Consider the following 21579-nt stretch of genomic DNA (forward strand, 5'->3'; position numbering starts at 1 on the left):
TTACCGTCAGCCCACAAGCAGTGAATCATCATACATGTAAACCATGGCGACTACCAGCATTCAGTATATATCCACAAGTGTGAATCCATCTTAAACAGATACATCATCTGCCTCTGGCACCGTATTCTCTCGGCAGGATGCAAGAATTTGCCACTGCACATTTTTGTCCTAGAACAATAAAGGAAGGCACTTATCACTCTCCACTCCATTACCAAACTGTCAATGTGTTTTAAGTGCATAAAGGAGACGATATGATCGGCCACAGACCTATTATTTTGTCAAAATTGATTCGAGCAAATTCAACCCATGGGCACTAAGGAGCTCCGGGTCACAAAAATATGTTCATGGTGTCACCGCTCTCTGTGTACAATACATTCTTCATATTCACTTCTGATAAGACACAATCAGGAAGTGGCCTTCTGTCTCATAATTTCTAAAAGTGTCCGTCCTTTCCTCTCCAGATTAAAAAACACAACCCTGGAGAGAAAAAAACTGAAAAAGGACCAGCGGTCTCCAAAAATCTCATTGTGGGGCTTGAAACCCTGGAGTACTTTGGTTGGCAAACAAACACAAAGCATTTTTAAACTAACATGTGAATTGACAGCGAAATATGCTCGTGCTAAAACTATAAAAAGACAACAAGCCAGGCAAATGTACCTGAAAACTGTAGGAGACGGAACATTAAATGCCAAAGGTACTGTTGTACTGTTAAAATAATTAACACATCTATCCATAAGTGCAGCAGATTTTTTTCCCTCTGCTGTTTTTCTACACTCGGCTTTAAAAAGTGTTTCAGGATTTTCACTTCACTTTATGAACAACGTGGGTTTAAAGCCACCTTTTTACTGCAGCATTAAGAAACGAAGCAGCGAACTGCTGCCGTTGAAAAAATTGTTTGTGGTTAAAATGTATTTTTTCCTTATTCCAGTTTCCATTCAACTCAAGTGTCTGGAATAAAGGATGCTCTGTGATCGTGAATACATCTGGCTTGTCTTCTGAAGTTAAAAACAGTAACAGTATGCTTACCATGTAAGACACTTGACACACACACACATATTCAAACACACAATAAACACATTGGCCTGAAATGTGAGGGGAATCTCAGGTTGACAATATGAGATGCAAATTTCACTGATTATGGTGGAATTATTCACGAGTGGTCGACTACGCAGCAGTGGATGCAGCTGCAGTGGATGCATATTGTTTGAACTGAAGTGGAAGCTGGACAATTGTCCTACTGTAGGATGCCCTGGAGCTGAAACTGTGCAGCCTTGGAAATATCAACGTGCCGAGGAAAATAGATGCCTTAGTTGCAAACCCGCTCCAGCTGTGCCGCCGAACCTCTCGGCAGCTGGAACACCAAACATGGACTTTTGGCAGGCAGAGCCGCAATAACTCAAGTCTTGAGCTGTACGCTTTGGATGGAAAAACAAACAAACTGAAAAAGTAAGAAAGAAAAAAACTAGATCTTCAGTTGATTTTCCGTCTATGAGCTAACACGCATTTAGAATATAACACGTATTATTATTAGCTGATGAGTGCATTGTGATCAGGCCACTTTTTTCACACCCATTTGCAAAGAGCAACTGTGAGAAAAAGGAAAAGGAGCGTTTTTGCTTTATTATTGCGAGCAAACTAATTAATTTGAACTGCGACAGCGAACACGCAGTTACAAAGGGGCTAATAAACTCAGAAATGAAAAAAGATACTAATCTGATTTCTCTTGTGAAGAGATTGAGAGTGGAAGTTAATGTAACAAGGAAACTGTAGATGTTTTTTTATTAATGTTATTATTATTAGTTTTTTATACACCCCCATTAAAAACATTATAAAATTAGTTTAATTAATTGCTATTTTGGCAAAATGTTATTAAAGTCATGTTAATTATTTATGTTTATCATCACACCAGAGGGGAAAAACACAAATACACATTAAAACGTTGGTCAATATCTTTACATGAAACAATGCAGAGCTTAAAAATAACAATAAAGGCATCTGCTTGGATAAGTGATATCAATTCTGTTTCAACAGTTTACAACTTCCTGGCCAGTGACACAGCAAAATCAGTTTAATAGTATATAAAGGCTGCCAGTTATTCTGACCTCGAGACAGCCCGAGCCCGCAATAATTCTTGTGGCAAATAATTAGTTTTATCGCACAATGACATGGGTCATCCGCGAGGGCTTGATTATAACAAGAGAACAATATAAGAAAATGTGCGGTTCAGTGGAGCCCTCAGAGGGGATTGCTTCTTCATATCTTGTCAAATTCCAGATGACATTTCGTAAGACTGCGAACCAGAAACAATCCCTCCCCATATGAGCTGCCGCAGCCTCTGAGAGTCATTAAGTTGAGAGCTGAAATTCCACACTGCGATGCTTTAGTCTTCACTCTAAGTGCTTTGTTTGTACTGACACTCGACGGAGAGCAAGACGAGATGGATATCACGTTTTTTAAATCGACGCTGTCTGTGGGGATTTTTTTGTTTTGTAAAATATGCAAATATTATATAAATATGTAATAATAAATATTGAAATTGTATAGAGGGAATGAGGACCGCCTTGTTTACTATTAATCTTTACCTCTACCTGATTAACAGTATTTATTTGAGCTTCTATTATTCATAACACTTTCCATTACCGTGGTGAGGTGCTCTCTTAATGGCACTGCACAGTGTGCCTACCCAAAGGAAATGGTGTCGCAAACATGCACATTTAGCTTTTTTCTACCCTGACTCCAATCTGTATGGTATTGACCATATGTTGAATAATATAGCCCACTATTTGTTATTCCAATTACATTCGGTACACAGTTTTTTTCTACTCTGCCTGATGGATTTGCACTCATCTAATGTGTGCAGTGTACTGCTGCTTAACAGACTCAGAATTTGCATTATAATGATTTAGAACACCAATGCATTTTTAATGCTCATAAACAAGAGTGTGTGCTGGGGCTTTTCTTCACAGAATTTGTTTACTCCACCATTTAACTGTGTATATGGTCGTGACATTTCCAGCAGCTCCTTGGTATGAATTTGCGTCTGCTGTAATCATGATGAAAATGTGGCTAAGCAGAAAAACCCAGATGGACACTTAACCAGGATTTGAGCCTCAGCGGTCAGATGCAGCATGAAAATCATACTGACTTACTGTCATAGACGTGGGGCAGCTGTGTTCTGGGTGTAGTATCAGCTCGCCTGTGGGAGAAATTTCTAATTGATAGTGCGAGTCTTATCGTAGTGTAGAAGACCTGCTGCTTTAATGCTGATCGGCTATTGACAAAACCTCAGGGAATTAGGCAGGTCTCTGCTGGCTTTTCGTGTTTTTTAAAAATTACACTGATTAGCTAAAGGCGGAGCGCTGCACTATTCATTCATTCATTCCTCCAAGCATCCCAAACGATTTCTCAGACATCACTGACTGAATGTTTACTGAATGATGCATGTCAATTCGGCACTTGAGCATGTTTTAGATGTGGACAAATGGGCCTATGCGTTCCTTTTGATTATCCGCAGATAAATAATCTGTCACCGAAGGCTGCACAAGGACACAGCATATATCATACATTTATCCTGCTATTATTTTGCCCGCTCCTTCCTACATCAACATACATAAAATCAAATTTATGCTGGCCGCTGAGCAGAAAAACAGGAAAAAAACCACACAACCCAACCAGTCATATTATAATAGTATTGTTATAGGACTGTGCACACGCACATAGTCCTGCTATTTGCATTTAGTGTCTGTTGTGCTACCAGTTATTCTGTCTGTTTGGAAAAAACAGAGTGGCGTTGTATCTTCTGTGACAGTCACAATATTATATTATTTTAACTCATGCTAAGGAGTTTACTGCTTACATTGCTTGATATTAAATTTAAGTATTTAGTATCCAACTGCAACTAATGGTTATTTTTAATATGGATTAAATTGTGGATTATTTCCTCTATCCATTTATTGTTTGTCTGGTTTGTATTAATTCTGAAAATAGTGACAAATGGACCATGTCTGAACTTTTCAACTCTCAAACATTCTCACTTATGTCAACCCCCTGAGTCCTCGGAGTTTACAGTGTTTCTTTATGAGGTCAGACCGAGGTCAGTGTGCGTCTGTCTGTGCGTCAGAGGTGAGGGACCAACACTCTACAGGAGCTGTGACATAGAAAATAATGCAATAGTTCATTAAGTGACTGAATAAATGTTCAAACGTTTTTTTCTTCTTCTCAGGGATGAAAGTTATATCCGATGCCTATACTCCTTTGACAGTCACTGCACTTATTGCAAACCGGATATCCGTCCTGCAGGGACACCCATTTCTTTGGGAATATCCAGAATAATCCCACATTGCTGGTTTTAACATATTTTTCATGGAATAAAGATTGGTGATTTCCTCTCTCTGCCATGTCCTCTGCTGCAGGTGTGTGTGTGCATGGTGCTGACAGGTAGTTGAGGAGGTAACGAGATGCACACGCACAGATCTTCTGTTGCCTTTTTTACCCACGACCGATTGGCAAACACGTATATGAAATAATAACCCTTAAATTGTCAAACCATATACAGTGCAATCATAATACCCCTGCAAATCTACCGGCAAGGCATAAGAAGTTTCCTCGGGCATGATAAATACCAACACATGAAATACTTAAAGCAAACAAAGCACCCACAATATTTGTAACAGTCATAGACATGTCTCTCAAGGTATTAGGGTGGCCCTAAGCCCTTATCTTATCAGGTTTCAGTCAAATACACAGGGGGATGGGGCAGGGACAAAAGCAAGCCAAGCAATTAATTGTGTTCTCTACTTGGCATCTCATTTCAGCACCCCAGAAGGTCTTTTACAGGAGCAAGGCAGTCATTAAACCTCAACAATAATCACTGCTGAGCTATGCCTTCATCCTCTGTGCTACTTCAGTGTCTGCTGCTTAATGGCACCCGGCTATGACAAGTCCACTCAAACGCAATAAAGTTTTGATACATCCGAGACCATTTATAGCATTTAAATGCCATGTTAGTCACATCGCTGACATGAAACAGAAGCAGAGAAGTAATTATTGTCCACTAGAATCAGAAACGGACTAACTGATCTACTGTAATAACTATATTAGAAAATGCAGCAGGAACCTCTTCAGATGCAAAACACCAGCAATACTTCTTAAACAGCAGAAGAAAAAAGAGAAATGGAAAGCTAATGGTGGTAGGCAGATAAATAAAGGGCGTTGCAGGAAGAACAAAAGGAAAACCAAAATATGTAGGACAAGGGAAAGTGAGACAGTAAAAGAGGTTGCTAGGTGAGAACGAAGTAGAAAAGGGGTGGAGGGCGCTCAGGAAGAAAATGGTGGGGAATAGGGAAGGGACAGAGGGTGAGGGAGGAGGTTGAGAGGCAGAACACTGGCAGTTGGGGAAGAGGAGATGGTTCATTTGTCACTGTCAGATCAGTTTGCTTCTCCTTCATAACTGCGAGGGCAAGATTTGGCCCACAACCCAGCCCCCGATCCTCCCCATTCTTAAGCCAACCACCCATCACCATCTATCCTCCAACCTCTGCTAGCACCTGCCCTCTCCCCTATCGCCGGAGATGAGGATGCAACCCGAGCCCCGGTGCACTCTCCGCACACACAATTTTGTCTGCCTGCATGGACATGCTCACTGAACTTAATCGAATGTATGGCCCAGTAACAGTAGCAGCTTATAGCCTGCAGTAAAATCATCTCCCTTGGATAGATGCCTGAATGATATTAGCATTTTGCCCAGAAGCTAAATTTATAAGCGGGAAAGAGTATCCGCGCAATTGTAGCATTTACAAACCTTGGGTTCAAACTACAAGATGAATGTTTGCCTTCTACTCAGGATACAAATACAAGATAGTTGCCTATAGCTCAGCTGGACCATGGCCCCTCTTTCTTCTCTGAATGTACCTCCTGCAAAGAAGCAGAGGCATCATGCTGATACAGCACTCCTGGATGCATCACAGGCAGAATTCAACAAACTTTTATTTGGCTCGGTGTCTACCCAAAACGTGGGCCCAGTAATGACTACTGTGGTGTTGCTTCCTCACTAAAAAATCTATCAGTTGGAGGTTAAAGAACACGTTCCTTGGCTCAGGATGTGTGGAGTAGTTGGCAACCCTATTGCATGTTGAGTGCCTTGAGGGTAGAGTTTCTGCGCATTCCTTCACCGGACGTAATAACCTGAATTGTCTTTGCGCTGTGCGTAGGTAAGTCTGGAATTACTGCCACGAACTGCGAGATGTTTCTGCTGCTTTTGCAGTTATCTGACAAGCAAGTTCCCGTACGTTAAGAATGGTTTCCGTGCGGATGCTATTTCTTTTTTTCAAGTCTTTCTTCTCATTGTCTGCAACTGTTTTCCCTGCCAAGCCAGTTCGCCTCACGACAGCTGGATTGTTAATTATTTTCTTTCCTTCACCATATTATCCCCCCCCCCCCCCATTTCCTTTATTTGTTGTGTTGACTTCTTTTCATCATGCATCCACATAGTTGATGGATGATTCCCTCATCTCTCATTATCTTTTATTTTCTACCCAAACCACATTGCTATGTATATTTTACATATAGAACAGACTGAGATTGCTGCAGCCACAGTATAACAAAAAACGCAGGGATTTACTCAAATTTGTCAGAGGGCATTGTGCGTGCTATGCAAACGTGTTTTTGTTGAGGCCGTGTATGCTGAATGGGGAGGGTAAAACTAATTCTTTGTGCTGGAGAAAAAAAACTGAGAGGTGGCTTGATTTAAAATGGAAAAAAAGGAAAGCTGGCAACGGGAATAAAGTGCTAATCAACAATCACTGGACAAGTGCTTGTGTGACAGATGCTCATCGCCAAGCTAATCAAACAGCTGATTGGACATTTCTCTATTTTGTCGTCTCGAGATGCCAGTTGTAACCATTGACATCGGATGAGCAATTTGCAAGCCCTCAGGAAGCTGACGCCCAACAAACAATAAATCAAGCACAAACTTTTATTTAGGAATAATTCTTGGCAGCTGGCAGAGAGAGGAAAACATCTAGCCCAGCCTATGTAACAAGATATTGCTAACGTAGCTAACTTCAAAATGCAATTGAGATTTTGTTTCTCTCACATATAGTAAGCAGAAGGTACTGTTAGGTAAGAGGCTAGTTTTGCTACCGACTAATACAAATCCAAACACCAACCAAAACCTCTTTGGACCTGTCCAGTTTTACTCCATTAATTAAAACATGTCATATATTTCACTCTGCTCTGATTCAAACATCATTCATTAATTTTTCCCATCTTATCCATTTTCAATTTTACTATAGGAGATGACAGGTGTTGTTGGTCCTCTTGTGATTACTAGTCATTATATTAACCTCTGACTTGGAGATTAGCAGTTTAACTTCTGGTTATGGAGAATATTTACACACTGTGTGTATTTCCACATATTCCACAAAAATAACCTAAAATTCCTTAACCTTCACCCACCACCAACCCCCCCAGAACCCAGACAGCACCTAAGCCCTTGACAAACCTAGCAAAATACCCTTCTTGTTATTAGATACTGATGCAACACATCCAGGAGATGTCAGCCGGGTAACTGTGGAGGTGTTCAGCTGTCATGCCGAGGAAATCCCACAAGGAAGGGAACCTGAAGCGCAAACATCAAAGGATAAACCAGCAGCCCAGACAGAACAGGCCTATAAGCCAGTTGAAGACTCTCACACCCTGCCTCACAAGACGGCGCTGCCGGGTCGTGTGGAGCCACAGGACTCTTTTTCTATCGCCCTCAGGAACCTGGAAACAAAACGCTCTTAAATGAGGAAAATACAAATATTCTCACCTTGTAACACACCAGGTTGGGTTATAAGCTTGCAGGCAAATTAGGTGGAAGGTGGACTGTGTTACAATTTGGCTAAATAGCCTAATGTTTAGCGAAGTAAACCAAAAATAATCTTTGGTAGATGCTTAGCCTAGCTTAGCTAGAGCTATAGGGGAAAGAGCTAAAACATAGTTATGTCGAACCAAAGACTACAAAACTATCTTATTAAGGCTTTTTATCTGGTCAGCTGCATGCAAGACAGTCACCATTACATCAAATTATCAACTTGCTGTTCTCTGTAAGATTAACTACCAGGAAAATAGCTGATTATAACATCCTAAACTACCGATATGGTCCTCTAAGTTTTTTACAGGTGAGTAGTCTGTTTTCATGTAAACAGCTCCAACACCTTTTTACAAGTTTAAGAGTAATACAATTTATTCAAGGATAGTGCAGTTGTATCTAAATGTAAAATGAACTGAGCCTAATTGCTGAATAGCTGTGGAAAGAGCCGGCCATGTCACAACATTCTGCAGCTAAATGGAAATTTGACAGAACAGTAATAGTCATACAATGTCACGGCTGCTAATACAAATTTCAGCACTTCCACTAATAAAGTGAGAGATTCTATTGAAACTACTCGGATGCAACATTTAAAATGTTAAGAATGTCCAAATTAATGAGATTATTTCCTTCTGAATCTTTTCTTTTTCTTCCTCTATCTTTTCTCCCTTTTTGTTAAGACGTCTCTACTCAGAAGTGTAAATGGCACGCTCACATTACTGTGGTCTTAGCCACTCTCATCTGTCTTTCTCTGGTTTTACAATGCATTTCAACAGCTCATTGACGGCAAAAAAATACTTGCCTGTTGGGTTGGATATGGGTACAAAGTCAAACTGGACATCAACCATAAAATGGAACAATTCTTCACTTTTATTCTGTTCCAACATCTTACTTTGATTGCTAGGGCCAGGACCATATCACGGTTTATTTTTTGCTTATAAGCTGATTGATTTTTTACTTTTTTCATTTTTTGCTCATAACTGACTGATGTATTTCAAGCCTTTTGTGAATTCCCAGATATGCAATGTTGCACATTCAATTACATATTTTTTCTTGACTGATATATTCAAGCAATTAAAAGGTTCACAAGTGACATTATCTGTCTGCAAATGACACGGTAAGAGACGTTACTGGTGTAAAGAGGAGAAAGAGATAAAATAATAAATAAAAAATACCGGAGGAATGAAGAGAGCACAACGACTTGTAATGGGAAAGAGTAAATTGCAGAGTGGATCACTTAAGGCAACGTGTTTCAAGTGGTTTCCATTCTTCCAAAGTTCATCTCTCTTTTTTTCTTCATTTGAAAGCTGAATACATTCAATTTCTCACCCTTAGACTAAATTTTCTTTCTGTTACAGGATTATGAACGGATCTTTGTGCCGTGTAACCCTTTAGGGGCAAACATTAGAAAATCTTAAATGTCTTTGTCCCTGAAGCACATAGAGCACAGTCCTACAGGACAAGTTCACAGCTCTCTTCAGAGCAGCAGTCATGCAAAGGAAAACTGAAGCACTTGAAGTGAATTGCATTTCCATTGCAGAAGAATAAGTTATATAGTCCTATAATGTGTATATAAAGCATCATTAAAAAAAATATATACTCTAGTTTTGAAAGGATTGCATTTCAAAAGGATGACTTAAGAAAAAGAAAATGTGGATTGTGAGTGTGTTTGTTGTAGAAAAATGGAATACATGAAATTAATCATAGCCCCACAACAGTTTGTCACAAAGAGAGGCTAATTAAATGCCATTCATTCGGAAGTGCTCCAAGAGGGAGCGAGGCAAACTTTTAGTTTAATAAGAGAATGCGACACATCAAACTGCTTTAAAATTCACTATACACATACACTGGTAGCCGTTTTAACAATGTTTATTAAATGTCACGGAAAAATCCTCCAAAAGACCAACATTGGTGGATGTTCCCCAGTGAAACGCACCAGAAATAGCAATATACGGCCAAGTCAGGGATTCACCTTTGACTTGATCTAGGATTTAGAATTTCAAACTCGCTATGAGAAATGTGTCTGCCTCGGGAAGATATGGGTCAGGCTCATCAAGCGTAATAAGCGGCGCTCTAATCACATGAGAAGCAGTATGCTGAAGCCGCACAGCTGTCTGCAATTGTTCCGACCGAGGGAGGGCGAAAGAGCCTGTTCAGGCAGAGTACAATCTCAGAGGGGACCTGTTTTAGCTCAATAATGCTCATGCTAATTCATATTTATTGGGGTAATGTACATTATGCATTGGTCTGCTGAGCAGAAAAAAATTATGGAATGACTGTACTGTATTTGTAAAACAGCTGGCAGGGATGAATACGATTTAGTAACATGTGACTTATCGCAATTACATGTCCGAAATATGAGGCAGAAACGCTTGAACAACTGCTTGTTCTGTAATCATATCCGACAAAGAGCTCCGAACGAATGTCCTCAGGGACAGAAATGGCAATTCAGTGACCAATCAAATAAGTTTTACACCATCTGTAACAGTGCACCTTTGTTGCTTGCTGATTTTAAAGGTGTTTGTGGGCCAGAGCACTTCCCTAATGGACCTTAATGGGTTTTATGGTGCACTGCCGGATTCTAATGGGGTAGTATGTCTAAAGGGGATAGTGCTCCCTGGTCCTCCTGGGCCGTGTCTAGGTTCCTGAATTGACCCGAGGAGGAGACTGCATAACGTATCAGTGTTTCTCCAAGTCAGAGGTTAATATAATTAAAGAAAGTGGAGAATTTCAGTGAGTGGAAAAAGGGAAATGTGAGGTTTTGGGAATGTGTAAGAGCAAAATACAGGAAGAGAGAAGCCCAGGAGTTAAAGCAGCAGGAAAAAAAAATAAAAAATACCATGGCATATTATTGAGGGACACTTTGGTGCTAAGCTGCTTATTGATAAAAGCACTAATCTGCCTGGCAGAAGGTAAGAAGGCTGGGATGTGTGGAGATATAATATCTCAGCTAAAGGCAATGCCATCATGGAGCTGAGCCTCGACACAGCTTTACTTTAAGGAGTTACTCATTTTATTTTATTTTTTATATAAAAAACGGAATCTGACCATGTGCCAAACGCATACATATGAGCCCTAGGAGAAAAAAATGAGAGCGGATCATTTTGAACCACGGGCTTTTCATCAGACATTTCATCAGACTTGATCGATAGGCAGAGACCATCACTTTTTAATACCTATATAGATCACTAGCAACACTTTAATTATTTTCCCTCTACATCAAAGCGCCAGTCAGCATTGCTGGGCATTTTGGTTACATCAAGAGGACCCGTGGCTGGCAGTCAGGGGCGAGCCGGACAGAAACATCTCGCCATTCATCAAGAATACTTTAGGCATGGGTCCTTTTTTTGCGATTAGATCAATACATGATCACATTATTAAAATAAGTTTAATTTATAACTTTTAAATTAAAAGTGCATATGATGAATCGGGCGGTATTCATGAAAAGTGGTCATTATCTGTTTAAAATCTTGGAGACAGTCGCTATCAGCCTGCTGTTGAATTGTTGGCATACTAATGGTGTTTAATACCAATATAAATTGTTTCACACTATCTTAATGTCCCCATGCATCAACTTCAACAGCAAGACCACTGGTGTCACACTTTGCTGGTACATTTACTAAGATTTGTTGATGATTTGCGAAAATCAAAGAAAGACAAATTCCCCTGGTCTCTGCAGGTGGCAAATTTAAGCCTTTTACTGAGATCACAGTGGACAAAATATATATTTAGTATACACATATTTTACACTACATATTGAAAAGTTCACTGCTCCTTCCTGCACACGGTCTTATCCCATTATCTACAGGCATCAGCCCAGCCACACCAAGACATGAGATTGGACAAACCAGTCTCAGAGGACCAGCTCTGATCGTTCACTCTGAGAGTGAGGTGCAAATGAAATCAATCCCTGTGTCCTAGTTCAAAGAACGCTTCGCCCATTAGGCCAAGTCTGCTAATTGAAGTAATTTGCCTCTGTGCTGTCTCTGTTGGCCTCCCCATGTTGATCATACCTCTGGTTTAAGGCTCCTTTATTGGGACATTTTTGACTCAATACCTCTCTGGTACCTATAGTAGGTAACATTTTAATATTAGCTGTGCACTAAAGTGATAATAATATATTTCTCTTACACACATTCCAACCAATTTATGTAAGTTTAGTAAATGTTATACAATTCATATTATAGTTTCTCAAATAAATCAGACAAAATAAGAGAAAATACGTATGGGAACAAAGTAAGTAAGACCTTATATTATAATGTATATGTACCGTATATGCTTTTCAGTGCATTTATTTGTTTCAATCAGTGGCATATGTTATTCCTATGGCAATTTTAATCTATTATTCGTAAATTATGTAGTAATTGGATAACTTTTGCATGCAAGACCAATTAGAAGTTGTTCACTCTAGCCCTGTGTGAAGCAGCCTCCTGCCAGATGTGCACTTGAGGTGCTGAATACGTGAAAACCCAAGCATGTCCAACTTCATGACTTGATCCACGCATTCTGACTTTTGGCTCAGTCAATATTTAATCCTCTCCTCCTCAGCTACCCGGAGCCTGCCAATAAGTCTGGCACTTCTGTTGGTCTGCTGTTCCTGAGCCAGAAAACTTCGTACTAATGAGCATCGCATGCATCAAATGGGATTTTACTTAAAGAATCTGTGTCGACTGGCTTCAGAATAATTAGGATGTTTCCTGATATGTCCGCGGTCCAGTGAACATGAAACAAGACAGCATCAGAGGGGCCACGTGGAAGGTGCCAGGACGTTGTAAATGTGCAGAGTGTAGCAGGCGACGTGTGCATCCAGCGTTTCCCTCATAAGCCTTGATTATTGAGCAGTGCCATCTTTTATATCGTGCGGAGCCAGATCGCACGTCTGACATCCGTCTCAGTCGACTGTAACTCAAGGTAAGGCACATCCTCTCCACCCTGGCAAGATACTTCAAAGGATGTCTAGGGATGTCATGCGGATATTTTTGGCCTCTTTATCTCCACCTGCCTAGTTCAGGTTTTAATGGGCAATGAGCAGACGCACCACAGAAGATATGAGGGAGTGGAGTTTTAAGTTTTTTTTAGGACTATAGCTTACTAGACATCTACAGTCAAATTACTATAAAAAATATTATAAAGAAAAGCACGATCAGTATTTAATGGTTCTATAAATTTCATTAGCTTGAATTAGAAGGTTTAGATACGATCCACTTTGTGTCTACTGCAGTGTTATCTCGTGTCTCAGGTTTTACGCAGAACTATGTTACAATGTTACACCCAGTATCTCTCAGGGAAGGAAATGGTGCCTTTGCAATAAAAAAAGTTGGTTTGCTATTATACTGGTTAGTGGCTATGAATATAAAATGAATATTAACATCCATCCATATATATATATATATATATATATATATACATATATATATCACCACTCTCATCATTCTTCCCGTTCGAGAGCTACTGAGGGCTGCGAGACCACATAATAATACCTTGTGTAATCGGCCACAATGTATGAGCACAAACTGCACTTCTGTCTGAGAAAATCAGACCGACGCATATGTCTCCAGAAACTCAGGGAGTTTAAACGAAACTGGTTTTGTCACAATGTCCGTCTCTGGAAATGCCCAGAATAAACCAAGATCACCACTTTGGGAGTCAAAGTAATGAACTATTGACGAACCTTCTCGTTTGCCTCACACCTCTGAGAGCATAACTCTAAGCACTTAACTTTTTTCACAGACAACAGAACTACTTGGTGTTATCAGAACATCCGCTTCTAACCCCTCCTGGTACTCCTGTTACCATAGTAACCCTGCTTCTCCTTAAAGGAGCAGGTAACAGTGCAAAGCACTTCACATCAAAATATTCCGCCAACGGAACCCTTTATGAAATCAACAGGCTTTGGTGAATTGTGTCTGTAAAGTGTCCACTACACATGCCTGCCTGCTCAGCTTCTGGAGCTGTAACACCAGCTCCAACACATGGGTCAGGGACAAAGCCTTCATTTTCAGGGTGAAGATCTAAATCAAAAGTATTAAACAGCAGAGAGTATATTTGAAACCCTGAATGAATGTTCCACTTGAGCGTTTGTTGCTCTGTGTGGCAAACTGTGCGAAACAAAACTCACAGATTTCGGAGGTATTTGTCTGCAGGTAACACCAAAATAAAAACACCTTTGATAATAATACTCTTAATACAATTAATATCTCTCATTAAGACTTTAATACCCACCTGATCTTGTTTTGAGGTAAAAAAAATATATCCAAACCCATCCAGCTGTCTTCCTGGGTGATAGGATAAAGCCGACAATGAAAGAAAATACACTCGACACAGTTCTATTACTGTGTTTACTTCCAGGGTCTCTTTGTCTTTCCTGTTGTGCTTCTTCCTGAAGCCAACACTGCGGTGGATTAGTTGCTATTGACAGGTTGACACCGAATCAAAACAGGTATCCAGCGTAGTTGCGTGTCAAAAGATTTTCTAACTTTTCCCTTTTGATATCAGCGAGACCTGAGATTTCTTTATAAATGACAGCCTTTTTGAAAGCCTTGCAAATAACATGGGTGTCGTCAAATGTTGGCATGTGGTCATTTTATTTTAGCAAATATCTGATTGCCGGTGATTAAACAATGTTTGTAGTCTGTCGATAATGCCCAAATTTAGTATTAGATAGTTGTCATGATGAACAACAAGAGGGAGTCGCTTGTCAGAGGAGAGCAGCTGCTTTTAGTGTCTCGTCTTTTGATAGATTGTTCAACTTTTTCAGATTCTTTTTGTATCTATCTGGTGTGAAACTTCCTGATAATACTTCTATGTAAGGAATCATTTCAGGATGTGAACAAATACTTCATTACGCTGTTATTCATTTATTGTCCCGAGGAAGAGAAGGGAAATTGCCAGGTCGGTATTGCTGCTCAGCCATCCTCAACAAAATTAAATTAGAAGCACTCAGTATTTAAAGGCAGGAGAGTAGCAGGCGTCCCAGCGCCTTCCTCACAGCCTTCTTCCCTTTTCCCTTCAGCATCCCACAGTCATATTCCAGACACAGCCTCAGCTTTGTCTTGTCTCGTGTATTCAGGAATATTACTGCCTCTCTCCTTTCTCCTCTGTCTGCTGTTTGACCCACCTCATCCTATCACCTGTCGACTGAGCTCATCAGCTATTAGTCTGAGTATTTGTAGGACTGCTCACCGCCAGGTTCCTCTCCTGCTTCTGCTTTTCACCCTCTCCTCTTGTTATAATATATCTGTCTGATGCAGTACCTTCCTAAAATCTCCATGATTTGCCCTTTACTCCTGCAACTTGCCTGACTACCAGGTATTGATATCCTGCCTGTCTGACAGTTCTGCTGTGTTTGACTGACCCGCACTTGCTGTTGCAGGTAATGAAATTGCTTTACTCATTGTTGTCTGTGTTTGCCTCCAACTTTCGATTAGTTGAACGTGACAGCATGATCTGGCCTCACTACACTCCAATAGCCGACCGAATTATCCTGAAAGAGGGGGGAAATAGGGAAATGAGGTATGAAGCGCTATAATGTCCACTATGCACATTATTTTACACCCGCTGTGCTTTCTGCTATAGTGCATGATTTCAAATTAATATTTACTCAAACCTAAGAGAGCATTTCCTGCCGAGAATCTACTCTTATCATCTATATGGCTTTGTTTGATCCGGCCATGCCTTGGTTCAATCAGGTATGGATCAAAGTACCATACATTCATCCCTGGCTTCTGCTCTTTCAGGCTTCAGCAGCCTTTCAGTGCTTGTTTCTGGGTCAGAATGGTCACCTCATCAAAGCCAAAATATTATCCTTTTCTTCAAACATGATCAAAAACTAAATTACGTGACTCATGCAGTGAATCATCAATCTACTTTTTCATAAAACTGCATTTTGTCTGGGAGGATTTGATATATGAACTCTTAAAATATACTAGAGAAACTAACAAGACACTTGAATGCTAACCAATCCACTCCTCCAACCCCTGCCTCCTTCTCCTGTGTTCCACTCTGACTAGCCCTTTGCGTCCATCCTTTTGGTCTGGACTAATGCAGCCATCTGGATGTTGCTAGCCCCTGACCCAGCCGGAGTGGTCTCCTCCAGCATATAGCCTGAAGCCTTTGTGTGAGAACATGAAGAAAACAGAACCATGTTCACATAAGCATTGACAGCCGTGAGCCTATGTGTATTTCCAGCCCAAATAAACTGATAATTTGGAACTCACAAATACACATGATGTTTTATTTATATAGATAAATTGAGTACTAGGTGTGCCATAAGATGAAGATGAATCAGGATTAAATAGTTTTTTTATTCCATAAAATAGGGAGAAAAACATGTGGTACAAGTAAAAGCAAATTATTCCTGCATCAACAATACCTTTCACCTCACTCTCCCCCGAGCCTTCTTTTTCTGGGTAATCAACCAGGGCAAATAGGTGGTGCACAAAGAGCTGTGTATGTCTGTGTGTGTCTCGCCTAGACGGCAGATTGGAAACTGAGATAGGAAATATAGGGGGAATCAGTCTACTGCACTCCTTACTCTCTGAACTGTCCGCTGAAATGCAGATGACAAATTTGTGATGCCTAAAGTTCACAAAGTGTGGGGCTTGCTTAACAAATAAGCAGGTTAATTAAGTCTAGCACTGACTCACCATTCCCACTTTCCTGCTCAGAGAATCCACGGGACTGCTTTTAGGTAACCGCTCACTGGAAGGGCGATAAACAAACAGCCCACGGGGGACAACATTTTGGATTCAAAAATGGATTTTAAGTGTGGATGCACAAGACTTTCAAGTCGTAATTTCTGTGTAACACAGGAGTGGTCCTCACCGCTCGCTCGCTGTTTCCATCCAATGTAAGATTCTGAGGAAGTGTGGTGTGAAAGAAAGGTGCCAGCTTCTAGACCCAACAGGGCTAATTAACAGCTCTAATGGCTTATGTAAGTCACTGGTTTCTCCAGCAACCATCATGAAAATATCACACATTCAAAGGTGACAAGGGAAAAGGAAGTAAACAAGAAACAAACCTAGAAAAATAATGTTGGAAGGTGCAAAGACCTCCATCTGGTTTGAGATAAGTAAAGCTCACTATGTCATGCCTAGATACAACTGTGCAGCAGCAGCAGCTTGACAATGTGGTAAGACACTAATATTTAATGAGGATTAGGACTGTATCTATGATTTAACTGAACAACATACAAGTTTAAATGAACAAATCACTCATGTATTTCTACAATGACTCCATCACACTAATTTTGAATGAGTAAATGTTTGTGCGTGTTTTTAGTTTATATAAATATATTATAATACAGAGTTATTTTTCAATCATAATTCAGGAACAACATCTGCAATGTCTACTCAGATTCTCCACACTGCACATGACATGCTGTGCATCATGCATTTTAACTGTGCAGGCTATTGCCACATTGACAATAATTCCTTTGAAATATGCACATTTTGCTGCTTGTAATTGCCTACCCAGGCTCAAATGCAAAATTGTGACATACACCAGAGGATAGTGTAACTTGCCAAGACCCTGAGGAAAATTCCCAATGTCCCCACTTTAATTACAATACTACCCAAACAGGTGCAAGCAGTGTGAAAGCAATTGTTACTTCAATTCAGCACATGGATGCTAAAGCCCTCATATCACCAGTGGGCTCATCGGGTTTGTTTAAATCTATTATAGAAATATTTTGGCTTTGTACGATAATACATTTGCACTTGCTATGGCTTATTTTTTTCTTGCCAAAAATGGTTATCTTATCGGTAATAGAAGAAAACAAATGATAAACTACCAGTTAATAAGGCTCTTTATAAACCGAATTGAATTGAATTGAATTTAAAAAGCATTTCATATATTCAAATGTGTTTGTGGTATCATTTAAAGGGCGTTGACAAAGGTCCAGAATGAAAAGGAGTCCATTTCTATCAGCCTCACTCGGGCCTATCATCTTTCTCCATCTGCACAGAGGCTGTGGAACAGTTGGCAGCAAAAAGCTCTGTCCATGGTTCTGAATTTCATTGGTTCAAGACACATACTATATATGACAAGCCTCGGTTACAGCTGTGGTTCAGGATTTGGATTTTCAAGCCTGTTTCTGGCATTATTTCTACTTCATATTGCAAAAAAACATTATAGTATTATTTAGAATTTTCTATGAAGCAATAGACATTTTTTGCTCAACTTCCTCCAGCTGTGTTTAGATTCCATAATATGCAATATCCCAGAAACTGCATTTCAGGAATTCTGTGCCAAAGTGGGTTAATCTAAAGCAATTAGAGGGCTGCAGATTTCTCTTCTAAGTCTTGGGAGAAGATGAAAACGTCTCTGAATTGATAACAGCGCTATCTCCTTGTGTAGAAAACAAAACAAATATGGCTTCACACATATAGCTGGCAAGTGCTGAGATAATACTGCAATCTAATTAGGACATCTAAAACATCTGTTGGGGTTTGGCACCCTCAACAAGCCATTCTTCAGTGAACAGCATTTAAACCTTCCACTATCCACTCCCGAGCTGTTCTCAAGGCTGACATTAATAAATATAGACTTTTCTATAAAATGTAAATGTATACTTTGAATAAAACATACAATTCTAACAGACAAATCAACCGATGACTGTAAAGTTAGTCTAAAGTGAAGGTGGTGCAGCAAACAAGGCTTAATCCAAATAAATATTTGAGCCCTGTGCCCCACCCATAATAATGCATGTGTACGACTGCTCTTCTGTTTTATGTTGAAATATGATCTATACACCCCTGACTGATAACACAATCTACTGCAAACATGTCGTCATGTATGGCCTCCTTGGATTTTGTGAGCCCTGGAATGATGCTTTCACTAGTCCTGAGGCGCTAACTGAGCCCTTATGATGACCTAAAACTACTTGTAACCTTAACTCTTAAAGTTTCAGTGTTTTTTAGTGAAATCCAGTGGTGAAGTTGCATGTTGGAGCTGAATACCCCTCCCCTCACCCTCCCCTTCCAAACATGAAAGATAACCTGTGGTAGGTCAGTTTGGGCTACTGAAAAAAAGATAGCGGCCTCCGTAGAGAGGACCCGCACCCGATGTTCATATAAAGTATTTAAATATAAAGGGCCCATTTAAGGGTAAAGAAAACAACAATTTGTAGAATTTAGATGAAACACACTTGTGAAAACATCACTAGTAGTATTTTAGGCTCAATACCTGCCTGTAGATTCCTTTCACCTAATCTCACACAATGAACTTTTAAGTTCCTTTTCCACTGGTCAAAAAACCTACGAACATCCACCGACATTGGGCTTTTTTCTGCAATGGGAATGGATTCAATCGGTATTCACTCCTGGGTCAAATGACTCAGAGATAGACACAGGTTTTTATCAGCTCCAGCTCCAATTGGCATGATGATGGAAATGAGACACCCGAGTGAACGTGTGACTTTGGCAAGACAGCGAGGTGAGAGAGCGCCTCCATTTTTGTTGCATTTGTGACGGTGAACATGACGCACCGGTGGAAAAAGACAGAGGAGCAAACTCGTCTCGTAGCAATGGGAAAGAATTTTTTTTTTCTGGTATATACCTGGTAATTCTTTAAAAGAATATCATCATGTTTTAGACATGCCCTTACCTTAAATATCTAAAGCTCAAAGTGGTCCTGTTACAGTTTCTAGATCCGCTTGCTTTAGTTTATCGAAAAGTGACACAGACTTCACCCAACAGTAGAGTCGTGTTCATAAGTGAATTGTGTTAAATTAAAGCCCAAAGGGCGCTGGAGAAAAAGACTGATATTACTGCATATCGTTACAGAGCTAAATTGTGTTTGTGGTACGACTCTTCAAATTATTTCGAAACAGTGTTGTAATATCAGTTTAACTAAACGAAGCTCATTACCATTCATAGGCTCACAATCTGTTTCGAAGCAGAATTGAATTTCCGACGTAATGTACAGAAGTTTTGCATAAATCCAGACACCTGACCACATTCCCACTGAAGTCATTGTTGTGAGTGGCACAGTTAATTAAAGCAAGGGCACCACTCTACATCTGTCACATCACTTGGCAGTTACTTTAATTATATATTTTGGTCAATCTGTTCTTCCTGATGTGAGAGGGGATGCCATACATGAGACAACATCTGCGGAGGTATGTCACATGAGCTTCAGCAGCTGTCCGTGTTTTTACAAGGCCTGTCAATCATTCGAGTCATGTCTCATCCGCATTCATGTTCTCATATTGAGGAGCCGAGAACAATGTCAAGCGCTGAGTGCCTACATCTGCGCCGCAGTTACAATTAACACTCTCACAATAAGGTGCAAATCTACACTCGTATACGGAGATTGGCACGACACACACACAAATACCCAGACACACCCTGTGGCTTGTAGTCATTTCTGTCCCTTATGTTGTCCATCAAGGAGACAATGGTGACTGTTCTCCAGAATGACTCCACCCACAAAGGCCTATGATCACCTCAGCTGTCAGCGAGCATCTGTTGAAACTACCAACCAGCCAACTGTGTGACTGGCTCTGAAGTTGTCTCCATAGAAAATGTGTCACCTGCTCTCGTTCAGAACTCAGCGGCATCTTTTTTTTCCACTTTTACTTTCGCTAATTTTTGCGTGGCAAAATGTGTCTGCAAAGAACCTGTCAAACTCTTTTGTTTGGATGGCACTGCAATGTAATTTATGGAAACATCTTGAAAGCCCACGCCGACTTGTTGTGAATTAAAATAAATTGTACGCATCATGGTCATATTTTCAGTACAAACTATCTGTGATATATCTTTTGAATACAACTGTAGCAACATGAATATTGCATTTATAAAGCTGGTTCCTATTTGTGTGATTACACATATCTGTCCTACTAATTGTCACTGTTCAGTTAAGTTATGGTGCTGATCATTGGTGTACTGTGTTTGTTTGAGAGGGTATTTCCCTGTAGGAGGCAGTCTTTGGATTTGGGGGTACTTAAAAATTGTGTTGTATTGTTTTTGCTTCCTACAGATTCTAGGCCGTTTGTCTTTCACACTGAATAAGTAGAGTCATAACTTTGAAAAAAGAGATGCATCAAAATAGACTTTGTATATCTGTCTGTATAAACTGATGGGATCAAGATATCCGTACATTTTGTAATACTATACAGAATGTTGTACTATTTAAGGATTATAGTAGTCTGCTTGATCCTCCTGCCCACACAAAAATACACATGTACATTTGTTTAGTCCAAGACGCACATTCACACACTTGCAGATGACACAGAAACCTAGAGACACACTACTTTCCTGTCCCTAGACAATTTTTCTGCTCGTAATCCCCTGTGTGTCTATTAATGTTTCTGTTTCCATGGCGATTCAAACCTTGCCAAATGTTCTTAAGATAACAGGAGATAAGAGCATAAGGAGTGGGGAGATAAGACCAAGTGACCCGCAGAGATCAGAGCACTAGAGGTCAGGCAGAAGAGCTGAAATAAGTCACTGAGAAATGGACTTTGCTCAACTCCACTACCAACCTCACAAAAAAAGGGCCATCTGGGTTTGAATTTCATACCTGGAGCAACTTTTTGTGTATCCAATTTCACCCTCCAGAGTGGAAGCTAATCTAATACTAAGACAGCAAGTCACTGCATTAAAGTGATTAATTGATACTTTAACATATCTATGAGTCCCTACATCATTCCCAGAGCATATTTGTGTTGTCAATGTGACGATAGCAACAAAAAAGGAAGGTAATGCAATTTTTCTAAGTTAAAATAA

The 21579-nt window shown here is 40.1% G+C and overlaps 1 protein-coding gene across 1 annotated transcript in view; it reads right to left on the bottom strand.

Moving 5' to 3' along the window:
• The window catches only part of pcdh1a (protocadherin 1a), a 74816-nt gene that overhangs the window by 49037 nt on the left and 4200 nt on the right, over positions 1-21579 (bottom strand). The gene's annotated exons all lie outside the window — the stretch shown is intronic.

Source organism: Limanda limanda, chromosome 14 (genome assembly GCF_963576545.1).
Source record: "Limanda limanda chromosome 14, fLimLim1.1, whole genome shotgun sequence".
Taxonomy (NCBI): Eukaryota; Metazoa; Chordata; class Actinopteri; order Pleuronectiformes; family Pleuronectidae; genus Limanda; species Limanda limanda.